The 7,155-nt window shown below is 45.5% G+C and overlaps 1 pseudogene; it reads left to right on the forward strand.

Annotated features, from left to right (window-relative positions):
- The first annotated feature begins 6,234 nt into the window (after positions 1 to 6,234).
- Positions 6,235 to 6,567, forward strand: LOC144679323 (dolichyl-diphosphooligosaccharide--protein glycosyltransferase subunit DAD1 pseudogene; annotated as a pseudogene).
- The last annotated feature ends 588 nt before the right edge of the window (positions 6,568 to 7,155 follow it).

Genomic DNA, 7,155 nt, shown 5'->3' on the forward strand with positions numbered 1-7,155 from the left:
TCCAACCTCACCCCATTCTGACACCTTAATTCCTCCCTCAACCTCACCCCCCGACTCCTCTTCCTCTCCCAGTCGATCCTAGACCTTCCTCTTCTCCCCCACCTCGACCATCATCCATTGTGAGCATCAATGGTGACTTTCCACCTTCCGTGAGCTGCTTCGCAGCAGAGCCATGTTCATGAGAATCCACCCAGCATGCCATTTTGTGTGTTTGGAAGCAACATGTGCATATCAGGGCCATATGTGTGAAGGGGATGCATGCAGACAAAGGAATTAGATGCCACCTGACATATCACTAACTCTGCACTTTGTCATGCAGGATAAGCAGACCCACAATGCCAGGGAGAGGAGATGCACAGGAGGAGAAGTTTCTGAACTGAGGTTCCTCACAGCCCCTAAGGAAATCGAGCCAGGTCGATGGAGACAGGTCAAGCAATCGATTCATACATACTCTGACTTACATTTCATTGCTCTACCCATGGGCTAAGTGCAGCTGTGGCTAGGCAAGAGGGGGAGAAGCTCCTGGGCCTCCCTCCAGGAGCACCTTCCCCTAAGGAAGACAGGGAGGTGCCCTTGTACAACTAGATGGAGGAGGAGTGGGTGCCAGCTGTCCCAGTGCCTTTGTCTCAGGACACCCCCAGGGTTAGTGATGTCTCCTTAACCCCAAAAGCTCCAGCAGGCGAGGCCGAGGGGGATGACCTGCACCAGTCCAGGAGACCCCCAGTAGGCTGGAGTCCTCAAGGCTCCATGCCTCCAGTGGACTCCAGCCATGGTCACCCAAGGTAGCTGGGCATGACACTGAGCATCCCCATCCCACCTCCCGGCGGCTGATGTTTGGATTGCACCTAGAGGTATGGGTGGAAAAAGGAAATTGCTTAAAGTATGAGCACTAAGGTGGCACAGGTGAGTTTTCCACGTCTGTCTCATTTGTTAAAATATGTTCAATATAATTTATTTTCTGTAATCGTTTGCAATCATTGAGAAGTGTTAGGGTCTGTCATAGTACCAAATGTGGCAGTCATGGTCCACCTCATGTTTCTCACCATGTGATGGTTAGAGAGGAGGTAGGGACACAAGCATGATTCCTGAATGAGATCTGTTGTGTTTTTTGTGCATTCTTCATTGAATGATCATGTGAATTGAAAATTCTGTGGTGATCATTCTGTGGAACATGGCTTAAAATAGGTGGCCCCCTCATCTATGCACTGTAGAAGATAATGGCCGTGTTCACTCTCAGGATATAAATGAGGCTCTTGCAGGTGCATTCAAAGATGGTGCTGGATCAGAATTGGGCAAGGCAAGTTGTTACATGGATGTCCACATATCCCTAAGATGTCCATGGTACCAGCACTCACAAGTGAGCATGTGTGACAAAGCATGGCTCCCCACTCTATTCTAGGTGGTAGAGAACGTAGATTTATAGTTTAGTCAGCAAGGGAGGATAGCGGGGCTAGGTCTACACCCCAGGGAGGCAATGGATGTCAGGCAATAGAGTGATGGTCACGCAGATGTGTTATTTTTGTGCAAACGTTTTGCAGCTCAGGTTGTCCGTGGCATCCTTTCCACATGTCTCCATGGCCTGGCATCCAGGAAAGGCTCAATTGGATTTATGGCCTCCTCCTCATACTCTGACAAATCCTCATCATCAGAGAAGCGCTTATGTACCTCATGCTCTTCCCCTTGTAACATCTGTCCACATTGCAGTGCCAGGTTGTGCAGTGCACAGTAACACACTACTATTCCTGACACCCTCTGGGGTACGTATTGCAGAGCCCTTCCAGACTGGTCAAGGCAGTGGAAAGATTCATCTTTCAACATGGGCTGGGGCTTCAAAAAGCTCTGGGAGCTGTGAGTTGTGCAAGATGTATGCATCGTGACAGCTCCCTGGGAAATGAGCACAGACCTGCATTATTCTTCTCCTGTGGTCACACATAAGTTGTACGTTCAAGGAGTGAAAACCTTTCCGATTTACAAATGCAGCTGGCTATTCCCAGTCAGCTTTTATGGCCCCATGAGTGCAGTCGATGACACCTTGCACTCAAAGAAACTCAGCGATGCCACCAAACTCAGCTGACCTTGTAGCCTGACTGCCTTCATCGGAGGTGAAGTGGATAAAATCATTGGCATGACTAAATAGGGTATTGATCCTTTCTTTTATGCACATGTGTGTGGCAGCCTGTGAGATGCCACACATGTCACTGTCACACCCTGGAAGCCACCACTGGTGTAGAAATTGAGCACCACTGTAACCTTGAGGGCCGCTGGCATGGGGTTGCCACCAAATCCATGTAGTTGCACTTCTTGATAAACAATCCAACATATCTCGGGGGCATTTTCCCGGGACATCCTCGGACATCTCTGGCGTTGCCTCTCTGACATCTAGAGGGAGTTTGTTTCTGTCCTCTGCATGCGATGATCTGTCAATGCCAGTCTTCGCTGATACCATCCCTCAATGTCTGCATCTGAACCAGCATCCCTGTTGCTCACTGTTGGCCTTGAGGCCTCTGTTGCAGGACAGCAAGAGCCCTCCTTCTTCACATTGTTATGACCAGGTGAGAAGGAGTGAACTGGCTCCCCTCTATTCAACCTCCTCAGTTAGCCACAACAAAGGTTTAATTTCTTTTTCACAAGCGTATGCATTTTCTAAATCCTTATGTGTCTAACTATTTAAGCTTTGAGCAACCAAGTGCCAATCAACAATGTTCTTTGAGTTAAAGAAAGAGCAAATTTATTAAGCACTGAAGCTGAGAAAAAAGTAATAAAAACATGACATCGAACACATTTACTGGTATCAGAAATAAGGGAAGTTAGAGTCTAATCAAAAACGTTAAAATAATATAGGATTAAGTGTCTTTTGATTGTCCTTGAGGCATAGATTTTTAAACGTTTCAGCCGATTTGGATTAGCTGGTTTCGTGAATGGGGTCAGATGTAGAAGATGTTGCAATTATTACGAAATCTCAGTACCCCAGAGGGTGTCACGATTTCTAGTAAAGCTGACTTCCGGACCAGTTAATACACTCATTCCAAAAGAGGGAGAGGGAGAGAGAGGTAAAGCTTTCAGCCTGTTTTTTCTGCTGAAGTCCTTCTTGCAATCTCTCTTCAGTGACTGCAGCCTGGCCTGTTACACTTCACCCGCTGCGTATTTCCAAGGGCTTTTGGCTGGCACTGTCTGTGGCAGCCATTGTTTCAATATCCAGTATGTTGCATTTTAACATCTCTTCCTGAGACAGTGATGAGTTTTGATGGATCTTTGAATCATACGAAATGTCCCTCTCTTCACACTCCCCTGAGGGTGTCTTGTTTGCTTTATCACCTTCACCTTGGAAGGTGGCATTGCGTTTTCAAGTAGTTTGTTGTGTCTCATTTGAAATTGCAGAATTTCCAGTCAGTTGAAAGTTGAGAAGTCATACTTTCAAAAATAAAGGGGCATAGCCTCATGACAAATCCAAATTTTGCATCCGCTTAATTAAGTTACCCTGCATTCCAGATTTTCTGCCCCTGTTGGCTCCATAAAAACCCCTCACCCTAGTCTATAAAATAAGAATACTGCTACCACAGAATAATTTCAAATGAAACATATTTTCAACTTTAGGAATATTCATCCTGAAATTCCATAAATGTCTTAATTTAGTAGCAAAAAAAATATAAACTTTATAACCATGACAATCTATATTATTCTTGATAATTACCAGTCAAGAAAGCACAATTGTGAAGAATTTAGTCAGCATTATAAGAGCTTAAATTGTAGCAATCCTAATTCTGATTCCTAATGCAACATCTTAAGCTACCATCCCCACATCTTGGATGTGGTCATTTCAGCTGAATCTTCTTAAGCAAAAATTGCCAGTATCTGAAAAATCAATTCACTGCAGCTTTGTGTGAAATATACATTTCTAGATGTGGAAAAGAATATACCTACATAGCCTGTTCCTGGTGAAAAAAGTATTATAAGTCTAGACTCTACAATTGAAATACTTTGAATGCATCAACTAGTTTTTATTTTTACTCCCCCTGAACTCCTCAGGGATGTGGGTACTTACTGATCAGATATCCAAGGTATAAGCAAGAGTCAATGAACTGGAACAGTTACCATAAGATTGCATTACACTATAAGAGAACAGAAAATAGACGTGGCCAGTGCATAGCTATTCTTCCCAATCAATTAACTGCAAAAGCATTAAAGGGAGTGGAATCCACTGAATTATCAAATTACCACAGTAAAATTCATCACCAGCCATTGGAAAACTTGCATTAATAGAATGTTATGCTCCACCAAGTAATGGTTTTGAGCAAGAGAAACAAGATTTTTTATGACAAGTTGGCTGATGATTTATATATAGCAACAAAGGAAATCATGATAAACTTATGGTCACTGGAGAACTGAATTGAAAAACTGGGACAGGATGCAAGATATTTGAAGGAGGAACCGATGCATACAACATTGGTATGATAAGTGAAAATAGTAAGGGATTTCTTTTCTGCTGGAAATTAATAATTGCTGAACCTATTTTGCACACAAAGATATCCAGATTATCATGCCTAGCTTTTCAGGAAGTGTAGCCAGAAATTGGATTGAGTATCCGAGCTAAGTGGTGAAAATCTCTATAAGATGTCTGATCATATAAAGGATCAGACATTAGAAGTGACCACTATCAGGTAATAGTTAAGACCAATATAACAAATAGAAACAAATTCAAGTGCTCTTGACTGCCATATAATGTCAACAGACTGAAAGATCCACTTGTAAGTGAACAGTTCCAGCTACATCTCTAGGAAAACAGAGATTGAGCAGTGGAACCAATTTAAAACCTTGATAACTATAGTGGGGCACTTAAGACCTTGTGATAAACCAATAGGAATAGAACCTAATTGAAAAACAAAAAAATCAAGAATTGAAGTGAGTAAAGTAACCCTTTATGGATCTCTAAATGATGCCTAGGGGAGTAAGGGTAAAAACTGTATAAAAGTGTGATAAGAGATGAGGAGCAGAGAAAGCAGCTGCCCAGAATTCTGTCAAGACTATAAAAGTTAATAAAACAACTTATTACACGATCAACATCCAGAAATCAGTGTCTGTGAAAAATAAGCAAGATAACAATTCTTGCTGCAGAGGTAAAACAATTCCAAGAAATGCTTAACCATCCTAATCCAAGGTCAGCACCTCATTTAAGAACAAAAGGCAAGATTAGAAATGCTAGAAGATGGGTTGCAAGTCAGAATGAAGGAAGTCATAGGGCAGAATTTTCCCTGGTTGAGGAGCGGGTGCGTGGAGGCGCGCCTCCGATTGGCATCCCCGTTGGGGGCGCGCCGCCATTTTATGTCGGCGGGCCAATTAAGGCCCACCCAGCATGACGTCCACAAGGAAGCGCTATGCGCTCGCTGTGAGGGTAGGGGGGGGGGGGGATTTCCTGAGTTGGGAATGCGCTCTTTCGCACATGCACATGAAAAAGCGCACTCATCTCCCTAAGGCTAAGTGCTGCCTCAGGGAAATCGACTCCTGTGTGAAAAATTTTAAAAAACAGAACAGATAAATTCCTCTGACATGTCCCCTCATGTGACACTGTCAGATGAGTTGGGACATGTCCATCACTTTCATTGACACTATTATTAAAAATTTTAAAACCTACATGAAATCTCATCAAGCCCGTGGATGAGGTTTCATGCATTTCCTGAAGCCCGCCAGGACTCCCGGCCTACCCACCAACCTTAAGGTTGGACGGGCAGGTCCACTAGTCACTTTAACTACTTTGCCAATGGCCTCAATTGGCCAGTGACAGGTCGGCGGGTGCACAGCTGATTCTGCCAAGCACCCACCGACCTGAAAATTGAAATGAGAGGCGGTGATGCCGGGAGTTCTGCCCGACGTCATCCTGCCTCATTTTACGCGTCGGCGAACGGACCCCACCCCCCGTTTGCTGACCAGGAAATCCTGGCCATAGATTCGTAGGGCTGAATTTTACGGCCCCCCCCCTCCGCCGTGTATTTGCAGGTAGGGGGAGGACATGTGAATTAGGTTGGGTGGCTAGGCCACCGCCTTCCCGCCCATCCCGGAGCTATCCCCCATAATACAATGAACGAGTAAGGCATCAGCCAACCTGTCCACCCTTAGGCCTGTTGAGTCCATTGGCCAAATGAATAGCCAATTTAGGGACTGTTTCTATATATGCAGCAAGTTTGCTGATGTGGGGTTAGGCGTCTGGGTGATAGTGTTCCCCCAGCCCGGCCTCCCTGTATGATGCATGGTTCGGTCTTGTCGGTGTTCAGCCGCTCCTCTCAGGAATACGTGACGGGGACTCCGCTCTGAATGAAGCTGCTGGACTCGTACCTGCTGTACATGGCACTGAGTGGAGTAGCTCAGTATCTTTACTGTGCGCTGGTCGATACTTTCCCCTTCAACTCCTTCCTGCCCGGATTCATCGCCTTCGTGCTGGCAGTTCGCTTGTGGATACAGATCAACCCTCAGAACAAAGGAGATTTCATTGGCATCTCACCTGAGCGAGCATTTGCAGACTTCCTCTTTGCCAGCACCATTCTTCATCGAGTGGCTATCAACTTCATAGGCTGAGTGTACACATTGTCATGCAGCAGAAATAATGAGGGACCGGAACTCGTATTGCCGCTGCAATGGATCTGCTTGAACTTTGTTTACACATTTTGTTCTGTTCCGTATATACACAGAAAAAAAAAACATCTTTTACACAGAAAGAAATACATGCAGCTGGGGAAGCTGGAATGAAGGAGGCCAGCCTGCTTTTTCACCAACCCGGGCTAAAAAGCTGGAAGGAAGTGGGGTACATCCTTGGGAGGGGTACACCTTGTGGGGGACCCTGCGCCCAATGGGGGACCACCCCCAAGATGGTAGCCGCCCCGCCCCTTTGTGCCTTCCCTGGTGTGCTGGCCACCAGAACCTGAATCCCAACCCCACCCCCTACCTAGGATCCCAATCCTCCCTAACCAAAAATCCCAGACTCACCTTTCAGTCCAGCATCCATGTTCCTTCTTCTTGGGACTGCCGGTACTACTAGCAATGGCTACTCTGAGGTCTGGCGTTGCTGGGACTAATAAACTGTTGGCCAATCAGCTCTCGAGGAAAGGACTCATCCAGAACGCAGCAAATCATTGAATCTTTTTCTGCACTGGGTGCCGCACATCA

Source organism: Cetorhinus maximus, chromosome 4, assembly GCF_964194155.1.
Source record: "Cetorhinus maximus chromosome 4, sCetMax3.hap1.1, whole genome shotgun sequence".
Classification (NCBI taxonomy): Eukaryota; Metazoa; Chordata; class Chondrichthyes; order Lamniformes; family Cetorhinidae; genus Cetorhinus; species Cetorhinus maximus.